The sequence below is a fragment of the Loxodonta africana genome, chromosome 5 (genome assembly GCF_030014295.1).
Source record: "Loxodonta africana isolate mLoxAfr1 chromosome 5, mLoxAfr1.hap2, whole genome shotgun sequence".
NCBI classification, from domain to species: Eukaryota; Metazoa; Chordata; class Mammalia; order Proboscidea; family Elephantidae; genus Loxodonta; species Loxodonta africana.
In genome coordinates this window covers 147,870,447-147,897,165 of record NC_087346.1, presented here as the reverse complement: position 1 = coordinate 147,897,165, position 26,719 = coordinate 147,870,447, and positions in this window count along the sequence as shown.

The window sequence follows — 26,719 nt, the reverse complement described above, 5'->3', positions numbered from 1 at the left end:
ACTGAAAGACACAATGAAGGAAAAATGCTCAGTACAGTCTTAGCTACTTGGAGATAGAAAACCAAAATGGAAGAACACACTCAGCATTTCTCAAGCTGAAAGAACAGAAGAAAAAACTGAAGCCTCCAGTTGCAATATTGAAGAATGCTACAGGAAAAATATTAAACAATGGAGGAAGCATCAAAAGAAAATTAAAGGAATACACAGAGTCAATATACCAAAAAGGATTGGTCGACGTTCAAACATTACAGGACGTAGCAAATGATCAGGAACTGATGGTACTGAAGGAAGAAATCTAAGCTGTGTTGAAGGCACTGGTGAAAAACAAGGCTCCAGGAATTGATGAAATACAAATTGAGATACTTCAACAGATGGATGCAGCACTGAGAGTGCTCACTTGTCTATGCCAAGAAATTTGGAAGACAATCTGGCTAACGAACTGGAAGAGATCCATGTTTATGCCTATTCCAAAGAAAGGTGATCCAACAAACACAGAAATTACAGGACAATATCATTATTATCAGACACAAGTAAAATTTTCCTGAAGATCATTCAAAAGCAGCTACAGCAGTATATCAACAGGGAACTGTCAGACATTCAAGCTGGATTCGGAAAAAGACATGGAACAAGGGATATCACTGCTGATGTCACATGGATCCTGGCTGAAAGCAGAGATTACCAGAAAGGTGTTTACCTGTGTTTTATTGACTATGCAACAGCATTTGACTGTGTGGATTATAACAAATTACAGATAACATTGCAAAGAATGAGAATTCCAGAACACTTAATTGTGCTCATGAGGAACCTGTACTTAGACCAAGAAGCAATTATTTGAACAGAACAAGGGGATACTGCGTAGTTTAAAGTCAGGGTTGTATCCTTTCACCATACTTATTCAATCTGTATGCTGAGCAAATAATCCAAGAAGCTGAACTATATGAAGAAGAACGGGCATCAGGATTGAATGAAGACTCACTAACAACCTGCATTATGCAGATGACACAACCTTGCTTGCTGAAAGTGAAGAGCACTGGAAGCACTTACTGATGATTAAAGACCATAGCCTTCAGTATGAATTACGCCTCACACAAAGAAAAAAAAATCTTCACAACTGAGCCAATAAACATCGTGATAAATGGAGAAAAGACTAAAGTCAAGAATTTCATTTTACTTGGATCCACAATCAACACTCATGGAAGCAGCAATCAAGAAATCAAAAGACACATTGCACTGAGCAAAACTGTTGCAAAAGGCCTCTTTAAAGTGCTGACAAGCAAAGATGTCACCTTGACAGGTAACGTTTGTCTGACCCAAGCCATAGTGTTTTTTTTTTTTTAATAATTTTTATTGAGCTTTAAGTGAATGTTTACAAATCAAGTCAGTCTGTCACATATAAGCTTATATACACCTTACTCCATACTCCCACTTACCCTCCCCCTAATGAGTCAGCCCTTCTACTCTCTCCTTTCATGACAATTTTGCCAGTTTCTAACCCCCTCTACCCTCCTATCTCCCCTCCAGACAGGAGATGCCAACACAGTCTCAAGTGTCCACCTGATACAAGTAGCTCACTCTTCATCAGCATCTCTCTCCTACTCATTGTCCAGTCCCTTCCATGTCTGATGAGTTGTCTTCGGGAATGGTTCCTGTCCTGGGCCAACAGAAGGTTTGGGGACCATGACCGCCGGGATTCCTCCAGTCTCAGTCAGACCAATAAGTCTGGTCTTTTTATGAGAATTTGGAGTCTGCATCCCTCTGCTCTCCTGCTCCCTCAGGGGCTCTCTGCTGTGCTCCCTGTCAGGGCAGTCATTGGTTGTGGCCGGGCACCAACTAGTTCTTCTGGTCTCAGGATGATGTAAGTCTCTGGTTCATGTGGCCGTTTCTGTCTCTTGGGCTCATAGTTGTCTTGTGACCTTGGTGTTCTTCATTCTCCTTTGATCCAGGTGGGTTGAGACCAATTGATGCACCTTAGTTGGCCACTTGTTAGTATTTAAGACCCCAGACGCCACATTTCAAAGTGGGATGCAGAATGTTTTCATAATAGAATTATTTTGCCAATTGACTTAGAAGTCCCCTTAAGTCACTGTCCCCAAGCCCCCGCCCTTGCTCCGCTGACCTTTGAAGCATTCAGTTTATCCCAGAAACTTCTTTGCTTTTGGTCCAGTCCAGTTGAGCTGACCTTCCGTGTATTGAGTATTGTCCTTCCCTTCACCTAAAGTAGTTCTTATCTACTGATTAATCACTAAATAACCCTCTCCCACCCTCCCTCCCTCCCCGCTCATAACCACAAAAGTATGTGTTCTTCTCAGTTTATACTGTTCTCAAGATCTTATAATAGTGGTCTTATACAATATTTGTCCTTTTGCCTCTGACTAATTTCGCTCAGCATAATGCCTTCCAGGTTCCTCCATGTAATGAAATGTTTCAGAGATTCGTCACTGTTCTTTATCGATGCGTAGTATTCCATCGTGTGAATATACCACAATTTATTTAACCATTCATCCGTTGATGGACACCTTGGTTGCTTCCAGCTTTTTGCTATTGTAAACAGAGCTGCAATAAACATGGGTGTGCATATATCTGTTTGTGTGAAGGCTCTTATTTCTCTAGGGTATATTCTGAGGAGTGGGATTTCTGGGTTGTATGGTAGTTCTATTTCTAACTTTTTAAGAAAACACCAGATAGATTTCCAAAGTGGTTGTACCATTTTACATTCCCACCAGCAGTGTATAAGAGTTCCAATCTCTCCACAGCCTCTCCAACATTTATTCTTTTGTGTTTTTTGGATTAATGCCAGCCTTGTTGGAGTGAGATGGAATCTCATCGTAGTTTTAATTTGCATTTCTCTAATGGCTAATGATCGAGAGCATTTTCTCATGTATCTGTTAGCTGTCTGAATATCTTCTTTAGTGAAATGCGTCTTCATATCCTTTGCCCACTTCTTGATTGGGTTGTTTGTCTTTTTGTGGTTGAGTTTTAACAGAATCATATAGATTTTAGAGATCAGGAGCTGGTCGGAGATGTCATAGTTGAAAATTCTTTCCCAATCTGTAGGTGGTCTTTTTACTCTTTTGGTGAAGTCTTATAGATGAGCATAGGTGTTTGATTTTTAGGAGCTCCCAGTTATCTGGTTTCTCCTCGTCATTTTTGGTAATGTTTTGTATTCTGTTTATGCCTTGATTAGGGCTCCTAACGTTGTCCCTATTTTTTCTTCCATGATCTTTATCGTGTTAGTCTTTATGTTTAGGTCTTTGATCCACTTAGATTTAGTTTTTGTGCATGGTGTGAGGTATGGGTCCTGTTTCGTTTTTTTGCAAATAGATATCCAGTTACTCCAGCACCATTTGATAAAAAGACTATCTTTTCCCCAATTAACTGACACTGGGCCTTTGTCAAATATCAGCTGCTCATATATGGATGGATTTATATCTGGGTTCTCAATTCTGTTCCATTGATCTATGTGCCTGTTGTACCAGTACCAGGCTGTTTTGACTACTGTGGCTGTATATTATGCTCTAAAATCAGGTAGAGTGAGGCCTCCCACTTTCTTCTTCTTTTTCAGTAATGCTTTACTTATCTGAGGCTTCTTTCCCTTCCATATGAAGTTGGTGATTTGTTTCTCCATCACATTAAAAAATGTCATTGGAATTTGGATCAGAAGTGCATTGTATGTATAGATGGCTTTTGGTAGAATAGACATTTTTACTATGTTAAGTCTTCCTATCCATGAGCAAGGTATGTTTTTCCACTTAAGTAGGTCTTTTTTAGTTTCTTGTAGTAGTACTTTGTAGTTTTCTTTATATAGGTCTTTTACAACTTTGGTAAGATTTATTCCTAAGTATTTTATCTTCTTGGGGGCTACTGTGAATGGTATTGATTTGGTGATTTCCTCTTCGATGTTCTTTTAGTTGATGTAGAGGAATCCAAGTGATTTTTGTATGTTTATCTTATAACCTGAGACTCTGCGAAACTCTTATATTAGTTTCAGTAGTTTTCTGGAGGATTCCTTAGGGTTTTCTGTGTATAAGATCATGTCATCTGCAAATAGAGATAATTTTACTTCCTCCTTGCCAATCCAGTTGCCCTTTATTTCTTTGTCTAGCCTAATTGCTCTGGCGAGGACCTCTAGCACAATGTTGAATAAGAGCGGTGTTAAAGGGCAACCTTGTCTGGTTCCCGTTCTCAAGGGAAATGCTTTCAGGCTCTCTCCATTTAGAGTGATGTTGGTTGTTGGCTTTGTATAGATGCCCTTTATTATGTTGAGGAATTTTCCTTCAATTCCTATTTTGGTGAGAGTTTTTATCGTAAATGGGTGTTGGACTTTGTCAAATGCCTTTTCTGCATCAATTGATAAGATCATGTGGTTTTTGTCTTTTGTTTTATTTATGTGGTGGATTACATTAATGGTTTTTCTAATATTAAACCAGCCTTGCATACCTGGTATAAATCCCACTTGGTCGTGGTGGATTATTTTTTTGATATGTTGTTGAAGTCTATTGGCTAGAATTTTGTTGAGGATTTTTGCATCTATGTTCATGAGGGATATAGGTCTGTAATTTTCTTTTTTTGTGATGTCTTTACCTGGTTTTGGTATCAGGGACATGGTGGCTTCATAGAATGAGTTAGGCAGTATTCCGTCATTTTCTGTGCTTTGAAATACCTTTAGTAGTAGTGGTGTTAACTCTTCTCTGAAAGTTTGGTAGAACTCTGCAGTAAAGCCGTCCGGGCCAGGGCTTTTTTTTGTTGGGAGTTTTTTGATTACTGTTTCAATGTCTTTTTTGGTTATGGGTCTATTTAGTTGTTCTACTTCTGATTGTGTTAGTTTAGGTAGGTAGTGTTTTTCTAGGAATTCATCCATTTCTTCCAGGTTTGCAAATTTGTTAGAGTACAATTTTTCATAATAATCTGATATGATTCTTTTAATTTCAGTTGGGTCTGTTGTGATGTGGCCCATCTCATTTCTTATTCAGGTTATTTGTTTCCTTTCCTGTATTTCTTTAGTCAGTCTGGCCAATGGTTTATCAATTTTGTTAATTTTTTCAAAGAACCAGCTTTTGGCTTTGTTAATTCTTTCAATTGTTTTTCTGTTCTCTAATTCATTTAGTTCAGCTCTAATTTTTATGATTTGTTTTCTTCTGGTGCCTGATGGATTCTTTTGTTGCTCACTTTCTATTTGTTCAAGTTGTAGGGACAGTTCTCTGATTTTGGCTCTTTCTTCTTTTTGTATGTGTGCATTTACTGATATAAGTTGACCTCTGAGCATGCTTTTGCTGTGTCCCAGAGATTTTGATAGGAAGTATTTTCATTCTCGTTGCATTCTGTGAATTTCTTTATTCCCTCCTTAATGTCTTCTATAACCCAATCTTTTTTCAGCAGGGTATTGTTCAGTTTCCAAGTATTTGATTTCTTTTCCCTAGTTTTTCTGTTATTGATTTCCACTTTTATGGCCTTGTTGTCTGAGAAGATGCTTTGTAATATTTCAATGTTTTGGATTCTGCAAAAGTTTGTTTTATGACCTAATATGTGGTCTATTCTAGAGAATGTTCCATGTGCGCTAGAAAAAAAAGTATACTTTGCAGCAGTTGGGTGGAGTGTTCTGTATAAGACAATGAGGTCAAGTTGGTTGGTTGTAGCAATTAGGTCTTCCGTGTCTCTATTGAGCTTCTTACTGGATGTCCTGTCCTTCTCTGAAAGTGGTGTGTTGAAGTCTCCTACTATAATTGTGGAGGTGTCTATCTCACTTTTCAGTTCTGTTAAAGTTTGTTTTATGTGTCTTGCAGCCCTGTCACTGGGTGCGTAAATATTTAATACGGTTATATCTTCCTGGTCAATTGTCCCTTTTATCATTATGTACTGTTCTTCTTTATCCTTTGTGGTGGATTTAACTTTAAAGTCTATTTTGTCAGAAATTAATATTGCTACTCCTCTTCTTTTTTGCTTATTGTTTGCTTGATATATTTTTTTCCATCCTTTGAGTTTTAGTTTGTTTGTGTCTCTAAGTCTAAGGTGTGTCTCTTGTAGGCAGCATATAGACGGATCGTGTTTCTTTATCCAGTCTGAGACTCTCTGTTTCTTTATTGGTGCGTTCAGTCCATTTACATTCAGCATAATTATAGATAAGTATGTGTTTAGTGCTGTCATTTTGATGCCTTTTTATGTGTGTTGTTGACAATTTCATTTTTCCACTTACTTTTTTGTGCTGAGACGTTTTTCTTTTTAAATTGTGTGTTTCTCATTTTCATAGTATTTGACTTTATGTTTGCTGAGTCGTTATGTTTTTCTTGGTTTTTATTTTGAGTTATGGAGTTGTTATACCTCTTTGTGGTTACCTTAATATTCACCCCTATTTTTCTAAGTAAAAACCTAACTTGTAATGTTCTATATTGCCTTGTATCCCTCTCCACATGGCAGTTCTATGCCACCTGTATTTAGTTCCTCTTTTTGATTATTGTGATCTTTTACATATTGACTTCAGTGATTCCCTGTTTTGAGCGTTTTTTTTTTTTTTTTAATTAATCTTAATTTCTTTTTGTGATTTCCCTATTTGAGTTGATATCAGGATGTTCTGTTCTGTGACCTTGTATTGTGCTGGTATCTGATATTATTGGTTTTCTGACCAAACAATTTCCTTTAGTATTTCTTGTAGCTTTGGTTTGGTTCTTGCAATTCTCTCAGCTTGTGTTTATCTGTAAATGTCTTAATTTCGCCTTCATATTTCAGAGAGAGTTTTGCTGGATATATGATCCTTGGCTGGCAGTTTTTCTCCTTCAGTGCTCTATTTATGTCATCCCATTGCCTTCTTGACTGCATGGTTTCTGCTGAGTAGTCCAAACTTATTCTTATTGATTCTGCATTGTAGAGACCTTTCTTTTACCCCTGGCTGCTTTTACAATTTTCTCTTTATCTTTGGTTTTGGCAAGTTTGATGATAACATGTCTTGGTGATTTTCTTTTTGGATCAGTCTTAAATGGGGTTCGATGAGCATCTTGGATAGATATCCTTTCGTCTTTCATGATGTCAGGGAAGTTTTCTGTCAGCAGATCTTCAACTATTTTCTCTGTGTTTTCTGTCCTCCCTCCCTGTTCTGGGACTCCAATCACACGCAAGTTATTCTTCTTGATAGAGTCCCACATGATTCTTAGGGTTTCTTCATTTTTTTTTAATTCTTTTATCTGATTTTTTTTCAGCTATACTGGTGTTAACGCCCTGGTCCTCCAGATCTCCCACTCTGCATTCTAATTGTTCGAGTCTGCTCCTCTGACTTCCTATTGTGTTGTCTAATTCTGTAATTTTATTGTTAAATCTTTTGGATTTCTGAATGCTGTCTCTCTATGGATTCTTGCAACTTATTAGTTTTTCTACTATGTTCTTGAATGATCTTTTTGAGTTCTTCAACTGTTTTATCAGTGTGTTCCTTGGCTTTTTCTGTAGATTGCCTTATTTCATTTCTGAGGTCATCCCTGATGTCTTGAAGCATTCTGTAAATTAGTTTTTTATATTCTGTATCTGGCAATTCTAGGATTGCATCTTCATTTGGGAAAGATTTGGATTCTTTAGTTTGGGGAGTTGTAGAAGCAGCCATGGTCAGCTTCTTTATGTGGTCTGATATCGACTGCTGTCTCCGAGCCATCACTAAGATATTGTAGGGATTTATTCTATATCTGCTCAATGAGTCTTATCTTGTTTTGTTTTCTTTCAATATACGTAGATGGGCTACTAGATTGCACTGTCTTGATTGTTGTAGCCCTTGACTCACTTATGTCCTATTACCAGCTGGTTTGGGCTGCTACCAGATATATAAGCCTGAGTCCATTCACTATTCTTGAGTAGAATCTGATTTTGGGTCATCAAGTGTGTGGTGCAGGCTTTTACCTATCCACCTAGAGAAGTAGTGGTGATAGTTGTGTGCACCAGATTCTAGTAGCAGCTGGGGTTCACACTCCAGGGGAGGCAGGATGCTGACAGGCTTCCCCCAAGTGCCAGTGAGGTAGGTGTGTCTCTATTCCTAAAGCACCTTGGTGGGTTGGCTTTGCAGCTGTACCTTAGGCCCCCAGTGCAAGTACCTCTACAGATTGGTAGGTGTCACCCTCCTTAGACCCCTAAGGCAGGAGGCTAGGTGGTCTGGGGGGAGTTTCAGCCCTCAGTTCCCTGTTGTGGGTCAGTGAGGGCTCTGTTGAATACGCAGAGATATCAGACCTGGGAAACTTGTCTTTCCAGTAATCCTCTAAAACAATTACAGGCAGATCCCTATCAGAAATGTCTTTGCATTATAATAGCCACCTTGTTCCCTGTAGGGATGAAAACGCAAGACTGTGGATCACATATGCTTGGCTGGAGCTGGTTCTGTGTTTTTAGTCTAATCAGGGAAGGATTTTTTGTCCCTGGGTTTTCTGTAGCTGCTTCTCTCAGGCCAGGAGAATGGGTTAGGAAAAGACCAAAAAGAAAAAGAAAGAAAGAAAAACCACAGAGCAGTTCACTCTCTGGCTCAGGAAATTCCAATATTAATGAAGCCGCCTGGGAAGGGTAGGGGAGGGTTCAGATAAATAGGAGAGCGTAGCACACTGGAATGTAGACAAAGTTACTTGTCTTGCTTGGGATGACTGTTTTATCTGAGATTCCCGAGGGGCTCGTCGACTGTGTGCGCTGGCTGGGTAGAGATTGCTCCCGAGGGTCAGGCCAGCGTCCTGTGCTTGCGGTGTCTCCGAAGCCCTGGTTAGTTCCTCCGCTCCCAGTCCAAAGCCCAGCGCCAAGGTTCCCCGGCTGGGACGCCACACTCCTGGCTCCAAAACCAGTCGCTGCCTCCCGGTGACTTCTCCTCCTGTCAGCCGCATCACTGAGCTGCCTGCGTGCGCAGGCTGGGCTTCCCCTGAGGTCAATTCTGGGGGCTAGGGCTGCTCCCCGTGTTTGCGCCGTCTCAGGATGCTGTGCTCAGCTCCCCTGCGCCCAGTCCAAAGCCTGGCGCCAAGGTTTCCTGACTCGGACACTGGCTCCAGGCTCCGAAAACAGTCGCTGCTTCCCCGTGGTTGTTCGTTCTCAGTCTCTGTCACTCAGGTCAACTCTTTAGATCTGTGTTTGATGGTCAGGGTTCATAGATTGTCATGTATTTGATCGATTCACTTGTTTTTCTGAGTCTTTGTTGCAAGAGGGATCCGAAGTAGCGTCTACCTAGTCAGCCCTCTTGGCCCCGCCTGTCCCATAGTGTTTTCAATTACCTCACATGCATGCAAAAGCTGTTTTGTTTCCTTTGGAATTGCTGTTTCATTCAGCCTCTGGCTTTCAAACGTGGTCCCCATTGATTTAACAATCTTGGCCATCCAAATTCCTCACTCAAAACTTTGGGGCCAAGCCCTAGTACAGTTTCCAAGGCACTAGCCTGTCTATCCAATCCTCCAGAAATAGGGAAATTCAGACTAGGGATGGATGGATGGATGGACACATGAGTAACTGGGCCATATAAATTGTTGAATTAGAGATAAATATTTGACCTAGAAATGCATCCCCATCCCTCAACAATATTTTTTTTCCCACTTTATACAGCTTCTCCTGGCAGAGTAATTTTTTAACAGCTTTACTCTAATTGACTTCCCTATTTATTTTAAAGCATTGTGACACCCATGCCCAAAGCTAAATTATATAATACTTCATTTCACTAGGGTAACTGGAAGTTCTGCAATGAGAGTTCAGCAATTAATGACATAAACATGAAGATTTTACATTCTCTATGAGGTTGCCTTTATAACTTTGACCTTCAAAGTTTTCATGGAGATACCAGATTTTATATTTCAATGTATTCCTGCTTCAGGATTAACTAATATGCTTTTTCTGTCAGCTATAGCAGATTTAGTTCTATTTTACTTAGATTCAAATTATCCTTTCTTTTAGGGCTTGGCTTGGTTGCACACGTAGATCCATAAGCCTTTTGTTCTTTTCATGATTACTCTTTTAAAGAAACACCCAGAATTTTCTTCAGTCCTTCAGGGAGCCGACTGCTTGTGTGGGTATCAGAGCATGGATCAAGAGAGACCCACAGGCTCTAGAAAGAATGGAGTTCCAAGCACCACTGGGGGTACCCTTTGGATTCCAATTCCAATTGAATTTAACTGCTGTATATTCAGTGCATTAGAGTCCTGGTGGTGCAGCAGTTAAGAGCTGGGCTGTTAACCAAAAGGTCGGCAGTTGAAATACACCAGTCGCTCCTTGGAAACCCTATGGAGCAATTCTACCCTGTCATATAGGGTTGTTATGAGTGGGAATCAACTCGACAGCAATGGGTTTGATTTTGGTTTATATGCATTCCAAGGAGCCCTGGTGGCACAATGGTTAAGCATTCAGCTTATTACTTCAAGGCTGGCTGTTCGAGCCTACTAGCCACTCCACAGGAAAAAGATGTGACAGCCTGCTTCTGTAAAGATGTACAGCCTTGAAAACCCTATTGGGCAATTCTATTCTATCCTATAGGGTTGATATGAGTTGGAATCCACTCTACAGCCACAAGTTTTTTTTTTTTTTTTTTTTTTATATAATGCATTCTAAAAAGATCCAGGTGGTAAATGGTTAAGTAGTTGGCTGCTAAACGAAAGTCTAGTAGTTCAAAACCACCCAGTTGCTCTGTGGGAGAAAGACCTGGTAATCTGCTTCTGTAAAAAATTCAACCAAGAAAACCCCATGGGGCATTTCTATTTTGTCACATGGGGTCGCTATAAGTCAGAATCAACTGGACTGAATCCAAAAGACAGTTAATCCTACAGAGATGTGGCATGGTATGGTGAAAATCTGTCAGGTTTGTATAACAAAAGTAGAAAGTTATGAGATGACCTCAATTTACTCCTTTTAACATGTCTTTGAAAATTTTTTTTCTTTCTTCCCTTCCTTCTCCCTCTTCCTCTTCCTTTTCTTTCTTTCCTTAAACATGTATTTATTGTGCGTCTGTTATGTTCTGGGCCCTGTGTTTGCCTCAGGAGTAAAACCACAGAGTCCCCATCATGGATCCAATAGGCTTATAGTGCCAGCTGCCATGTACTTGCATTTAAAATCTGTTCATAAAGGTTATGGAAGTTCTGCTGTGAATGCTGCAATCTTCTGAATAAGTGTAAACGAGTGCAGTAGAGCTAGGAGGAAGAGGGTTTCTGACAGAGGGCTTAATAGGAGCAGAGTCTCAGTGGGAAAATGGGAAGAAAGCTAGTGTGCAGTGAAATATGAGCCCTGAAAAGGCCAGGGTCACACAAGGAAGGATGTTCACCATGCCAAGGAGGGGACAAGCAATGTGTGAAATGACAAGATTTGTGTTTCAGGAATACCATTCTGACTACAGAGCAAAGAGCACATTGGAAAAGAGCACCAGAAGAGGTAGGTAAACCTGTTAGGATGATGGAGCACCAGTCCAGGTTTGTACTTGAATGGGGGTGATGGAGAATAAGAGAAACAGACCTCCTCAAAGAAAATGTAGTAAACAAATTCCTTCTTCACACTCCTCCTCCAGGCTAACTTCTATTTTTAAGAAAGTTTTTACATTTGTATCGTCTTGGTCCCCTTTGTGATTAGGTTGTTGTTGTTTTTAGGTGCTGTCAAGTTGATTTCAACTCATAAGGATCCCACATGACAGAATAGAACTGCCCCATAGGGTTTTCTTGGCTGTAACTTTTACAGAAGCAGATTGCCTGGTCTTTTTCCCACAGAACCACTGGGTGGGTTTGAACTTCCAACTTTTTGGTTAACAGCGGAGTGCTTAACCACTGGACCACCAGGACTCTATGACTACATTAGGCTTTATAAGGTTTTCCAATTCATGTTTTCATTTTTTTAAGAAGGAAGTAAGTGAACAGAGACAAAGAAGCCCTTCTCAGCTAACCTTTATGGGACAAGTGGTGCAGTGTCTATCTCTTCCTTCAACATTGAAGAAATCGCTGTTGAAGAGCACCTATGCAAAGACCTGGAGAACTGAGGGAAAAATGAGCCACCATCTTTATTTATTCTGAAGAATTTATAGATTAATGCAAAATAAGAACCTATAAATAGATCATCACAATGATATGATGTGAACGGAAACTGAAAGTACTCATGAGTTGCAGAAGAGATCTCAGAGGAACTGGGTAATCCTGATGATAGGGAAGAAGAATAAGGGTGTAACAGTGACAGTATTTGAGATCCAGCTGTTGTTCCCATATAGAATCTAAACATCATTACCAGAGCCTGGGTAAGTGGGCTGACCAGCACAGGGGAAGTTGAGGCAGTTCTAAAATACTCAGGAGGCACATGGCTTTGGGCATGTTTTTGAGAGCTGCTGTGATTTCCATGGTCTCCCACAGCAATGACTGACTGGAGAAGAAGGAGAGAGGGTAAAGCTGATGTCTAGACCCTGAGATGGTGTTGGCAGCCAGGTCAACATAAGATGGTATGCTCAATCATGAAGCAATTACCTAAATTGTGCCAGCTGTAAATTATAACAGAACTGATAACTCACGAATACATCTTTATCAATTTTATTGATCCTCTAATGTACAGCACCTCTTACTTGTCTATTCAATGATGAATCTAAGTTATTCTCTTCAAAATTTTCATTGAGTGATGCACGCAACTCAGAGTATTTTATTACTACTATTTATTCATGTATAATATTATTTAACATTTGAGATCCATCTAATGAGGGCCACCCATGTGCCCCAAAGTGTGGGTGTATTTTACATGCTTTTCTTATTTAATCCTTGGAACTAAACTTTGAATAAGCCATCTCATTTTCTCATAGCATAACCTAGGAAACTAGTGTCTGAGAGAGGTGAAAAACTTGCCAAAAGTCACACATTTAGTAATCAACAGTGCTGGAATTAGAAAGCAAGTCCCTCTTATTCTAGAGTCCATGTTCTTTTTTTCTACATGCCACACTTTATATTGGAATTATTCATTGTGATATCTTAATCTTTACTGGAGAGTCAGTTACTTGAAAGATAATATAGTGGACTATAGTAGCTACAACAGTTTGTTGTACCGTGGGGGCTTGCATGTTGCTGTGATGTTAGAAGCTATGCCACCGGTATTCAGGTACCAGCAGGGCCACCCGTGGGAGACAGGTTTCAGCTGAGCTTCCAGACTAAGGCAGACTAAGAAGAAGGACCCAGCAGTCTACTTCTGAAAAGCATTAGCCAGTGAAAACCTTATGAATAGAAGTGGAACATTGTCTTATATAGTGCTGGAAGATGAGACTCCAAGGTTGGAAGGCACTCAAAAGATGACTGGGGAAGAGCTGCCTCCTCAAACTAGAGTCGACCTTAATGACATGGATGGAGTAAAGGTTTTGGGACCTTCGTTTGCTGATGGGGCATGGCTCAAAATGAGAAGAAACAGCTGCAAACATCCATTAACAATTGGAATATGGAATGTACAAATTATGAATCTAGGAAAACTGGAAATCATCAAAAATAAAATGGAACATATAAACATCAATATCCTAGGCATTAATGAGCTGAAATGGACTGGTTTTGGCCACTTTGAATCAAACAATCCTATAGTCTACTATGCTGGGAATGACAACTTAAATAGGAATGGTGTTCATCGCCAAAAAGAACATTTCAGGATCTATCCTGAAGTACAAAGCTATCGTGATAGGATGATATCCACACCCCTACAAGAAAGACCAGTTAATATGACTATTATTCAAATTTATGTACCAACCACTGAGGCCAAAGATGAAGAAATAGAAGACTTTTCTCAGCTGTTGCAGTCTGAAATTCATCGAACATGCAATCAAGATGCATTCATAATTACTGATGATAGGAATGGGAAAGTTGGAAACAAAGAAGAAGGATGGGTAGTTGGAAAATATGACCTTGGTAATAGAAACAATGCTGGAGATCAGACGATAGAATTTTGCAAGACCAGTGATTTCTTCACTGCAAATACCTTCTTTCACCAACATACATGGCAACTATACACATGGACCTCTCCAGATGGAACACACAGGAACCAAATTGACTACATCTGTGGAAAGAGATGATGGAAAAGCTCAATATCATCAGTCAGAACAAGGCCAGGGGCTGACTGTGGAACAGACCATCAATTGCTCATATGCAAGTTCAAGCTGAAACTGAAGAAAATCAGAGCAAGTCCACGAGAGACAAAATATGACCTTGAGTATATCCCACCTGAATTTAGAGACCATCTCAAGAATAGATTTGATGCATTCAACACTAGTGGCTGAACACTGCATGAATTGTGGAATGACACCAAAGACATCATACATGAAGAAAGCAATGGAAGACAGGAAAGAAAGAAAAGACCAAGATGGATGTTAGAGGAGACTCTGAAACTTGCTTATGAATGTCGAGCACTAAAGCAAAAGGAAGAAATGATGAAGTAAAAGAACTGAACAGAAGATTTCAAAGGGCAGCTCGAGAAGACAAACTAAAGAATTATAATGACATGGGCAAAGAGCTGGAGATAGAAAACCAAAAAGGAAAAACACGTTCGGCATTTCTCAAGCTGAAAGAACTGAAGTAAAAATTCAAGCCTCAAGTTGCAATAGTGAAGGATTCTATGGGGAAAATATTAAGCTACACAGGAAGTATCAAAAGAATATGGAAGGAATACACAGAGTTATTATACCAAAAAGAATTAGTCAATGTTCAACCATTTCAAGAGGTAGCATATAATCAAGAGCTGATGGTACTGAAGGAAGAAATCCAAGCTGCTCTGAAGGCACTGGTGTAAAACAAGGCTCCAGGAATTGATGGACTATCAACTGAGGATGTTTCAACAAACAGATGCCACACTGGATTTGCTCACTCATCTATGCCAAGAAATATGGAAGACAGCTTCCTGGCTAACTGACTGGAAGAGATCCATATTTATGCCTATTCCCAAAAAAAGTAATCCAACCCAATGTGGAAATTATAGAACAATATCATTAATATCACACTCAATCTAAATTTTGCTGAAGATCATTCAAAAATGACTGCAGCAATACATCGACAGGGAACTGCCAGAAATTCAGGCTGGTTTCGGAAAGAGGACATGGAACCAGGGATATCAGTGCCAATATCAGATGGATCCTGGCTGAAAGCAGAGAATATCAGAAGGATGTTTACCTGTGTTTTATTGACTATGCAAAGGCGTTCGACTGTGCGGATCATAACAAATTATGGGTAACATTGTGAAGAATGGAAATTCCAGAACACTTAATTGTGCTCATGAGGAATCTTTACATAGATCAAGAGGCAGTTGTTTGGACAGAACAAGGGGAAAGTGATTGGTTTAAAGACAGGAAAGGTGTGCGTCAGGGTTGTACCCTTTCATCTTATCTATTCAATCTGTATGCTGAGCAAATAATCCGAGAACCTGGACTATATGAAGAAGAATGAGGCATCAGGATTGAATGAAGACTCATTAACAACCTGCATTATGCAGATGACACAACCTTGCTTGCTGAAATTGAAAAGGACTTGAAGCACTTGCTAATGAAGATCAAAGACCACAGCTTTCAGTATGGATTGCACCTCAACATAAAGAAAACAAAAATCCTCACAACTGGACCAATGAGCAACATCATGATAAATGGAGAAAAGATTGATGTTGTCAAGAATTTCATTTTACTTGGATCCATAATCAACAGCCATGGAAGCGGCAGTCACGAAATTAAAAGACATGTTGCATTGGGTAAATCTGCTGCAAAGGATCTCTTTAAAGTGTTGAAGAGCAAAGATGTCACCTTGAAGACTAAGGTGTGCCTGACCGAAGCCATGGTATTTTCAGCCACATCACATGCATGTGAAAACTGGACAATGAATAAGGAAGACCGAAGAAGAATTGAATTGTGGTGTTGGTGAAGAATGTTGAATATACCATGGACTGCCAAAAGAACAAACCTGTATTGGAAGAAGTACAACCAAAATTCTCCTTAGAAGCAAGGATGGCAAGACTGGGTCTTACATACTTTGGACAGGTTGTCAGGAAGGATCAGTCCCTGGAGAAAGACATTATGCTTGGCAAAGCACAGGGTCAGCAGAAAAGAAGACGACCCTCAATGAGGTGGATTGACACAGTGGCTGCAACTATGAGCTCAAGCATAACAACTATTGTAAGGATGGCACAGGACTGGGCAGTGTTTTGGTCTGTTGTGCATAGGAATAGACCAAAAAAAAAAAACCAAACCCACTGCCATCGAGTCAATTCCGACTCATAGCGACCCTATAGGGCAGAGTAGAACTGTCCCATAGAGTTTCCAAGGAGCGCCTGGTGGATTCCAACTGCTGACCTTTTGGTTAGCAGCCATAACAATTAACCACTACGACACCAGGGTTTCTGGAAGGAATAGAAGGCCCAGCATATTCTAGGTTAAGATATTCTAGCCCAAAATACACTGTACTTAATATAAGAATTTGCCATATTAGTAAATGAGTACAAACACGCATACACCTTACAGTAAGCTTTTAATAATAACCTTAGTTCAATTCACGCTGGATTCAGAAGAAGACCTGAAATAAGAGATATCATTGTTGATGTCAGTTGGATCTTGTCTGAAAACAGAGAATAGTAGAGAGATGTTTACTTGTGTTTTATTGAGTTTGCAAAGGTATTTGACTGTGTGGATGATAAGAAATTGTGGATAACATAGAGAGGAATGGGAATTCCAGAACACTTAATGTGCTCATGAGTAACCTGTACACAGACCAAGATGCAGTCCTTTAAACAGAACAAAGAAATACTTCATGGCTTAAAATCAGGAAAGGGGTGTGTCAGGACTGTAGTCCTTTACCATACTTATTCAATCTATATGCTGAGCAAATAATCTGAGAAGCTGGACTATATGAAGAAGAATGGGGCATCAGGATTGGAGGAAGACTCTTTGTCAACCTGTGATATGCAGGTGATACAATCTTGCTTGCTGAAAGTGAGGAGGGCTTGAAGCACTTACTGATAAAATTCAGAGACTACAGCCTTCAGTATTGATTACACTTTAATATAAAGAAAACAAAAACCCTCACAAATGGACCAATAAGCAACATCATGATAAACAGAGAATGTATTGAAGGTGTCAAGGGTTTCATATTTCTTGGATCCACAATCAACACCCATGAAAGCAGTAGTTGAGAAATCAAACAAAGCATTGCATTGGGCAAATCTGCTGCAAAATGTCTTTTTAAGTGCCAAAAAGTAAAGATGTCATCTTGAGGACTAAGATGTGCCTGACTCAAGCCGTGGTGTTTTCAATTGCCTCGTATGTATGCAAAAGCTGGACAATGAATAAAGAAGACTGAAGAAGAACTGATACCTTTGAATTATGGTGTTGGCGCAGAATATTGAAGATACCATGGACTGCCAGAAAAACAAACAAATCTATCTTGGAAGATGTACAGTCAGAATGCTCCTTAGAAGCCAGGACAGCAAGACTCTGTCTCACATACTTTGTATATATTATCAGGCAGGATCAGCCCCTGGAGGAGGACATCAGGCTTGATAAAGTAAAGGGTCAGCAAAAAAGAGGAAGACCCTCAAGGAGATGGATTGACACAGTGGCTGCAATAATGGGCTGAACTATAGCAAAGATTTTGAGGATGACACAGGACCTGGCAACATTTCTTTCTGTTGCACACAGAGTCACTGAGTCGGAACCAACTTGACAGCAACTTATAATAACGACGACATTATATCTCCAACCTGCTAGTCACAGCCCATAGATTAGTGCATCTTCTTTCATAGAATAAATTATTCATCAATTATCTGAAGGTCATGCTTTTAGAAATATATTATTATTATTTTAATTCCAAAGTTTGGATTCTCTGGTGTTTGTACCAGGATTGAGGAGAGATATTTGTATGTGATACAGTGACAACAGATGCCTCATCCAATGCCAGAGCAGAGATCTGGAGTTGGAATAGTCCTTCAAACAAGTCCTAAATTTGAACTGGCAAATGTTATGTTCCAAATAATTTTGGAACAACAACCAACAATTAAAAAAAAAATGAGTTTCGGGGTCTGATACTACTTAGACATAACCAAACACTTCAGGGAACTGGTTTTCTTGTTTGAAGGACTAGAGTCATGGTTTCATGAGACCATCCAGTCAATTGACATAATATTGTTTTTAAAGTTTCTGTTCTACCTCCTCATTGAATGATAGTGTGTGGAAGCTTAAAAGCTTTTGAGTTGCCATGCAAGACACAACTATTGGTCTGTATTAACTGGAGCAACAGAGGAAGAAGGAAACCCAGGAATCAGAGAAGCAACTAAACTAAAGGACTAAATCCCTCCATGAGCCACTGCCACCTCTCATACGAGACTTGAAGAACTGGATGGCATCCAGCTACCATTACTGAATGTTTCAATCTGGGTGCAATAGATGGGTCCTGACAGAAAGAAAAATGTGGAAGAGAGCTTCAAGTTCCTAAAGAATCCAGACTTACTAGATCCACTGAAGCTGGAGGAACCCCTGAGACTATTTACCTGGAATACTCTTCAAACCTTGAAATGAAACTATCCCCTGAAATCATCTTTAAACTAAAAAATAAAAATAAAACTGTTTAGCTCAAATTATAATGTCACCCTTAAGTACTGCACTCTTCTAAAAAATTATCTATATGAGACCAAATGGACAACAGTAACTGTAAAGCATGGATGAGAAGTTTAGGGAGGCAGTGAGTCTAAATTAATGAGGGTGAAACAACTAGAGCAGAAATGAGGAGAATGGTAGCACACTGTGAAGAATGTAACCAATGTCACTGAATAATATGTGCAGAAATTTTTTAATGAGAGCATGTTTTGATGTATATATTTTCAACAACAACAACAAAAAAAGTCTTGAAATGGGATTAGGTGGCTGAGCCTTTATATCCCAGCTATTGGATAAATGATGTGCCTGGGAAGAGGTTAAAGTTTGTGCAAGATGGACTTTCTTCAGCCAAGAGCCATCTTTGGGAGGAAGACTCAAATGCAAGCTATGAGCTGTCAGTACTTCCTGCACCCTGGAAGAATGAGGGTGTATGGGGTGGGGGATCTGGTGGCATAGCATATCCACCTCCTCAAAGTTCTTTGCTAATTATAGAAAAATGTGACTGGAATACACATGCATGGGTCAGCTCATAGTTATGCACCCGATTAAAGTTCTACCTTGAAGGACAGTGCCATAGTGCAGGAAAGAATGGTCTGGAACCTTGATTAAGATTTCTTTCTCCTGGTGTTTGATTGAAGAAACTACAGGAGGCCTTCTCCAAACACCTCCTGAATCTATGACTCTGTAGTCCTATCTGGAAATTATTAGGGGTTCATAATCTGAATCAGTTCAGTGAGAGGGCAGGGCAAAGTGTGGCTTGGAGGAGAGGCTTAGTTCTGTGCAGTCATTCCAAGGATCCAAGCTCCTTCCATCTTGTGGTTCCATCCTCTTTCAAGTCTTCAGAGATTTCTGTGTTCCTTTAATGGCTGAGGAAAGGTGCTATTCAGGATAAGGCCCAGCAAAGCTCCTATTATTTTTGCTTATCTTTTCTTGGCCAGAAATCAGTCTCTGAGCTCACCTTATCTGAGTAAGAGAGTCTGGAAAATGTATCCCCGATCTTTGTCCAAGAAGGGAGGAAAAACAGGAATATTGGCATATACTAGTGATCTCCTTTCACCATACCTATTCAATCTGTATGCTGAGCAAATACTCTGAGGAGCTGGACTATATGAAGAAGAGCAGGGCATCAGGATTGAAGGAAGACTCATTAACAATCTGTGTTATGCAGATGACACAACCTAGCTTGCTGAAAGTGAAGAGGACTTGAAGCACTTACTGATGAAGATCGAAGACTATAGCCTTCAGTATGGATTACACTGCAACATAAAGAAAACAAAAATCCTCACAACTGGACCAATAAGCAATATCATGATAAACAGAGAAAAGATTGAACTTGTTGAGGATTTCATTTTACTTGAATCCACAATCAATAGCCATGGAAGCAGCAGTCATGAAATCAAAAGATGCATTGCATTGGGCAAATCGGCTGCAAAAGACCTCTTTGAAGGTTGAAAGGCAAAGACGTCACCTTGAAGACTAAGGAGCACCTGACCCAAGCCATGGTATTTTCAGTCACCTCATATGCATGCAAAACCTGGACAACCAATAAGGAAGACCGAAGAAGAATTGACACCTTTGAATTGTGGTGTTGAAGAATATTGAATATACCATGGACTGCGAAAAGGACGAACAAATCTGTCTTGGACTACGTACAACCAGAATGCTCCTTAGAAGCCAGGATGGAAAGACTGCATCTTCCATACTTTGGACATGTTGTCAGGAAGGATCAATCCCTGAAGAAGGATATCATGCTTGGTAAAGCAGAGGGTCAGTGAAAATGATGAAGACCCTTAACAGGATGTATTGACACTGGCTGCTACAATGGGCTCAAGCATAACAATGATTGTGAGCATGGCACAGGACCGGGCAGTGTTTTGTTCTGTGGTGCACAGGGTCATTATGAGTCGGAACCTAACAACAATAACAACAGTGATCTTTGGAGCCATGGTGGCATAGTGGTTAAGAGCTCAGCTGCTAACTAAAAGATGGGCAGCTCAAATCTACCAGTCAATCCTTGGAAACCGAGGCAGTTCTACTCTGCCCTACAGGGCTGCTATGAGTGAATCGACTCAACAGCAACAGGTTGTTTTGTTTTTTTTTTAAGTAGTCTCAGCCTCATAGAAAGAACTCCAGGTTTTCAGACCTGGGGTCACATTCCAGTTCTGCCATTGCTGGTTGTACATTGTGGGGTCAATCAGCTAGCCTTTCTGAGCTTCATTTTTCTCATCTGTTAAATGGTGATAATCCTGTCTACCTCAGTGGTTTGTTGGAAGAATTAAATAAGATGAATTTAGGTTCACAGAAAGTGATGGCTCTCTCTCTCTATGTATTATAAGATAAATATATGTGTGTGTGTGTGTATTTACATATTGTAAAATATATATACCCATTGCCTTTGAGTTGATTCCGACTCATAGCAACCCTACAGGTTGGAGTAGAACTGCCCCAAAGGGTTTCCAAGGAGTGGCTGGTGGATTGAACTGTCGACCTTTTGGTTGGGAGCTGAGCTCTTAATCACTGTGCCACCGGGGCTCCAAAATATACATAGTTGTTTTTGACTCATAGGAGTCTGTGTGGTAGAGTAGAACCACTTCATAGGGTTTTCTCGGCTGTAATCTTTATGGGAGCAGATTGCCAGGTCTTTCCTCCTTGAGGCCCCTTAGTGGATTTGAACTCTCAACTTTTTGGTTAGGAGCTGAGCTTAACCGTTGCACTCTCTGGGGGCAGGGGAGGGAGGACTTTTTGGTTAGCAGCCAAGATCTTAACCACTGTAGCACCAGTGCACCAGATGGGCCCCAGTGACCTCTAAAGTCCTTCAACTCCATAGGAACCTCTGAAATATTCGTCCAACACACTAGGTCGAATCAGAGTCAGACTGAGCATTTACACTGGAACCAAACTGGTATGTGCTCAGTAACACAGCTTTTCTCTTCTTCTGGAACTAAGTCTTCTTGGCTGAATATAGACATCTGTAAAGCTTTCAGACTTCACTTTTCATTTCTCCTCTTTTCAAAACTCCACTTGTCTTGGCCTTTTCATCCTCATATTTATCTGAGAAGAATTTCAATTGTTTGCTGTAAGTCCCGGAGTGCTTTCACAATTTCTCTTTGTTTTCTTTGGGATTTTCAGGAAACTTCACGTGCCCCACATAATTCAGTAGTGATTCCAGAGGAGCCTGGTGCCTCAAAGTCAGACATTAGTTTTTAAAACTACTTCAACACCTAGGTACAGGTAGTCCCAGGTTATGAATATCTGACTTACATACAAACTGTAGTTACCATACCAAACTCCATGAAGCCTATGGCGGAAAAAACTGAGAAAGCCAGAAAAGGATGAGGGGCAGGGCTCTTCAAGACACTCTAGCCTTCCTACTTTCTATGGCCTTCGCCCATTGAAAAGTCCAGGGCTGCAAAACTCATCACTATTGGATGCGCAGCCTAGAGTGGGCGGCTGCTCACTTTGAAGAGTGCTAATTGACCAGTTCCACCATGTGGAGCTGAAGAGCAGTGCTCGGGCAATGTGGAAGGTGGGGCCCACCTTTCTGAGCTCCAGGAAAAGCTGGTTCATGTAGGCTCTCCACTAGCTGCTATGACCTGAGACTGGGTGCACTACGTTGCAGCGGCCCACCTGCCGCCAGCGACCACCCAAGGACCCACTGTGGCACCTAAGCACGTGGGAAAAGTGCAGCTGTGGTGGAAGCCCAGGGGCCCGAACACCATGCACTTGCAGGTGGTGACGGCTGGTGGCAGTGATGCGAGCGCCACCCTCTATGTGTGTTCCAAGTATAACCAGTCAGTGCACCTCGCTGGCCACACGGCTGAGCCTCTGTGGCGCCCTCTTACCAGCTCTGCCCCACCCCATCCTGCAGGGCCCTGTGTGCTGTGCAGTGAAGCCATCCAGCACATCTCTGGGCTTCTGTTTCCTCTACCCAACACGTGTGGGGTTTCACTATTGCAGTGGTTCTTGGCCTTTTGGTAGGAGGAAGGGGTTGGGGGCAATCTTAGATTCCTGAAGTCTGTATGTCCATATGATTTCCAGGGGTCCGTGGATAACTTCAGACTTGGATTTCCTTAAGCATCCTCTGCCCAATCCTTGCACCCCGGTCTCACTGTTAGCACACCCTGAGTGGCACTTTTTCCCTTGCAAACAGAAGCAGTGGCCTCATAGTTGGTGTCTGCGATCCATAGGCCTAGTGAGGAGTTGATCGGGGGAATGACCCATCTGGCCCAGCACCATCCTAACCACACCCTTAATGCTCCCTGCCTCTGCTGCAGTGGGTTCAAAACCAGCAGGAATTCCTGCCCAGTGGTAAAACACAGATTTTTTTAGTTCAGAGTCTGCAATAAAGTATCTAATTGGTCTCAAAGATTTTACAGAACAGAATCTTCCGAGTACTTTGGGTAGCATATGCCCTGTAAGTATCTCTTCAACTGAGGAGAAGGTACACACAATCGTTCAAATGGGTGCTACTTTGCTACCTGCATCAAAACGTTATTAATATTATACTGTATTATTATGTTAAAGATGTTTTAGTGTATCTGGAAGTGTTTCTTTAATGCTTTTTGTGCATAGAAAGGTATACTATATACTGAGACAAACATTTCCCTAACTGACATTAGATGTGAAGTGTATCTAATTGTTGGAACTATGCACAAATTTGACTTAAAAACAGATTTAGGAAGGAACTAGTTTGTAATCCAGGGACTGCCTGTGTTAGAAGTGGCAACCGGGCTGAGAATCAAAGGCCTGCACTCTGCTGCCAGCCCTGCTGCTAATTAGCTGGGCGACCTTCAGCAAGTAATTTTTGCCTTCCTGGGTCCTAGTTTCTCAACTGAATAAAGTGAATCAGTGATTTGTAAACAATGTTGGGTGGAATCCTGGGATTTCTTGGAGATATTTCTATGGGTACACAGCACAAGGAGCATTCTGGCTGTACTTTTTCCAAGACGGATTCGTTGGTTGTTCCGGCAGTCCACGGTATAGTCAATGTTCTTTGCTAACACCATAATTCAAGGGTATCAATTCCTAAATCTTCTTTATTCACTTTCCAGCTTTTACGTGCATATGAGGCAATTGAAATCACCATGGCTTGAGGCAAGTGCACCTTAATCCTTAAAGTGAAATCTTTGCTTCTTAAAACTTTAAAGAGGTCCTTTGCAGCAGATTTGCACAGCGCGAAGCATCTTTTGATTTCTCAGCTGCTGCTTTCATGGGTGTTGATTGTGGATTCAAGTAAAATGAAATCTTTGGCAACTTCAATCTTTTCTCCACTTACCATGATGTTGCTTATAGGTCTAGCTGTAAGAATTTGTGTTTTCTTTCTGTTGAGGTGTAGTCCATACTGAAGGCTGTAGTCTATGACCTTTATCAGTAAGTGCTACAAGTCCTCTACACCTTCAGCAAGCGAAGTTTTGTCATCTGCATAAGGCAGGTTGCTAGTGAGTCTTCCTCCAATCCTGATGCCACATTCTTCTTCATATAGTCCAGATTCTTGGATTATTTGCTCAACATACAGATTGAATAAGTATGGTGAAAAGATACAACCCTGACACACACCTTTCTTGATTTTAAATCACACAGTATCCTCTTGTTCTGTTTGAATGACAGCCTCTTGGTCAATATACAGGTTCCTCATGAGCACAATTAATTGTTCTGCAATTCCCATTCTTCACAATGTTATCCATAATTTGTTATGATACGCACAGTGGAATGCCTTTGCATAGTCGATAAAACACAGGTAAGCCTCTTTCTGGTGCTCTCTGCTTTCAGTGAAAACCTATCTGACATCATCAACAATATTCTTGGCCCCATGTCCTCTTCTGAATACTGCTTGAATTTCTGGCAGTTCTCTGTCAATGTACTGCTACAAACACTTTTGAATGATCCTCAACAAAATTTTACCTGTGTGTGACATTAATGGTATTGTTCAAGAACTTCCCTATTCAGTTTAATCACCTTTCTTGGAATTGGTCACAAATATATATCTTTTCTAGCCAGTTGGCCAGGTAGCTGCCTTGAAATTCCTTGATATAGACAAGTGAGCAACTCCAGCACTGCATCCTTTGTTGAAACATCTCAGTTGCTATTCTGTCAATTCCTCGAGCCTTGTTTTTCACCAATGCTTTCAAGGTAGCTTGGACATCTTCATTCAGTACCATCAGTTCTGATCACATGCTACCTACTGATTTCTTTTTGATGCAATGACTCTGTGTATTCCTTCCATCCTTTTTTGATGTTTCCTGCATTGTTTAACATTTGCCCCATTGTTGTTGATGGTGATTGTAGGTGCCATTGAGTTGGTTCTTTGCATGCAAAAGCTGGACAATAAATAATACTTGTCTTCTCAAGCTGCCCTTTGAAATCTCCTGTTCTACTGTTTTACCTCATCATTTCTTCCTTTTGCTTTAGCTACTCTACGTTCAACAGCAAGTTTCAGGGTCTCTTCTGACATCCATTTTGGTCTTTTCTTTCTTTCCTGTCTTTTCTCCACAGAGTTCTTCAATATTGCAACTCAAGGCTTGAATATTTTCTTCAGTTCTTTCAGCTTGAGAAGTTCCAAGCTTGTTCTTTCTTTTTGGTTTTCCAACTCCAGGCCTCTGCACATTTCATTATAATACTTTGTCTCAAGTTGCCCTTTGAAATCTTCCCTTGAACTGTTTTACTTCTTCATTTCTTCCTTTTGCTTTAGATATTCTGCATTCAAGAGCAAGCTTCAGACTCTTCTGACATCAATTTTGGTCTTCTTTTTCTTTCCTGTTTTTTCACTGAGCTCTTGCTTTCTTCGTGTGTGATGTCCTTGATGTCATTCCACAACTTGGCTGGTCTTTTATCATTTAGTGTTCAGTGTGTCAAATCTATTCTTGAGATAGTTTCTAAATTCAGGCAAGATATACTCAAGGTCGTACTTTTGCTCTCATGGACTTGTTCTAATTTTCTTCAGCATCCACCTGAAATTGAGTATGAGCAGTTGATGGTCTGTTCTGCAGTGGGCCTCTGGCTTTGTTCTGACTGATGGTATTGAGCTTTTCCATCACCTCTTTCCACAGATGTAGTTGATTTGATTCCTGTATCCTGCATCTGGTGATGTCCACATGTATATTTGCCGTTCATGTTATTGTGAAAAGGTTTTTGCAATAAAGAAGTCATTGGTCTTGCAAAGTTCTATCAAGTGGTCTCCAGAATTGTTTCTATCACCAATGCCATATTTTCCAACCACTGCTCCCCTCTTTGTTTCCAACTTTCACATTCTCATCACCAGTAATTATCAATGCATCTTGATTACATGTTCAATCAATTTTAGAGTGAAGAAGTTGGTAGGAATCTTCAATTTCTTTGTCTTTGGCCTTAGTGATTTGTGTGTAAGTTTGAATAATAGTTATATTGACTGGTCTTCCTTGTAGGCACATGGTTATTTTCCTACCAATGACAGTGTTGTACTTCAGGATAGATCTTGAAATGTTCTTTGTGATGATGAATGTAATGCCATTCCTTTTCAATTTGTCATTCCCAGCATTGTAGTCCATATGCTTGTCTGATTCAGAATGGCCACTACCAATCCATTTCAGATCACTAATGCCTAGATTCACACTTTGTACATTCCATGTTCCGATTATTCATGGATGTTTGCAGCTGTTTTTTCTCATTTTGAGTCATGTCACATCAGCAAATGAATGTTCCCAAAACTTGACTCCATCTACAACATTAAGGTCAATCCTACTTCGAAGAGGCAGCTCTTCCTCAGTAGTATTTTGAGTGGCTTCCAACCTGAAAGGCTCATCTTCCAGCACTATGTCAGACAATGTTATGCTGCTGTTTGTAATGTTTTCACTGACTAATTCTTCTCAGGAGTATACTGCAAGATCCTTCTTCCTAGTCTGTCTTAATCTAGAAGCTCAGCTGAAGCCTCTCCGCTATGGGTGACTCTGCTGGCATTTGAAATACTGGTGGCATAGCTTCTAGCATCACAGCAGCATGAAAGCCACCACAGTATGACTAGCTGATAGATGCGTGAGACTGTGCTAACTGTAGGAATATAAAAACTATTCCCTGTTGTGATATGTATCCCATTCCCAAGGATGTGACTATCTTAAAGAAGGTGCTAACAGGCTACTAATGCATGAAAGAACCTAGAAAATGCAGAGTGGGGTTGCATACACACACACACACACACACACACACACA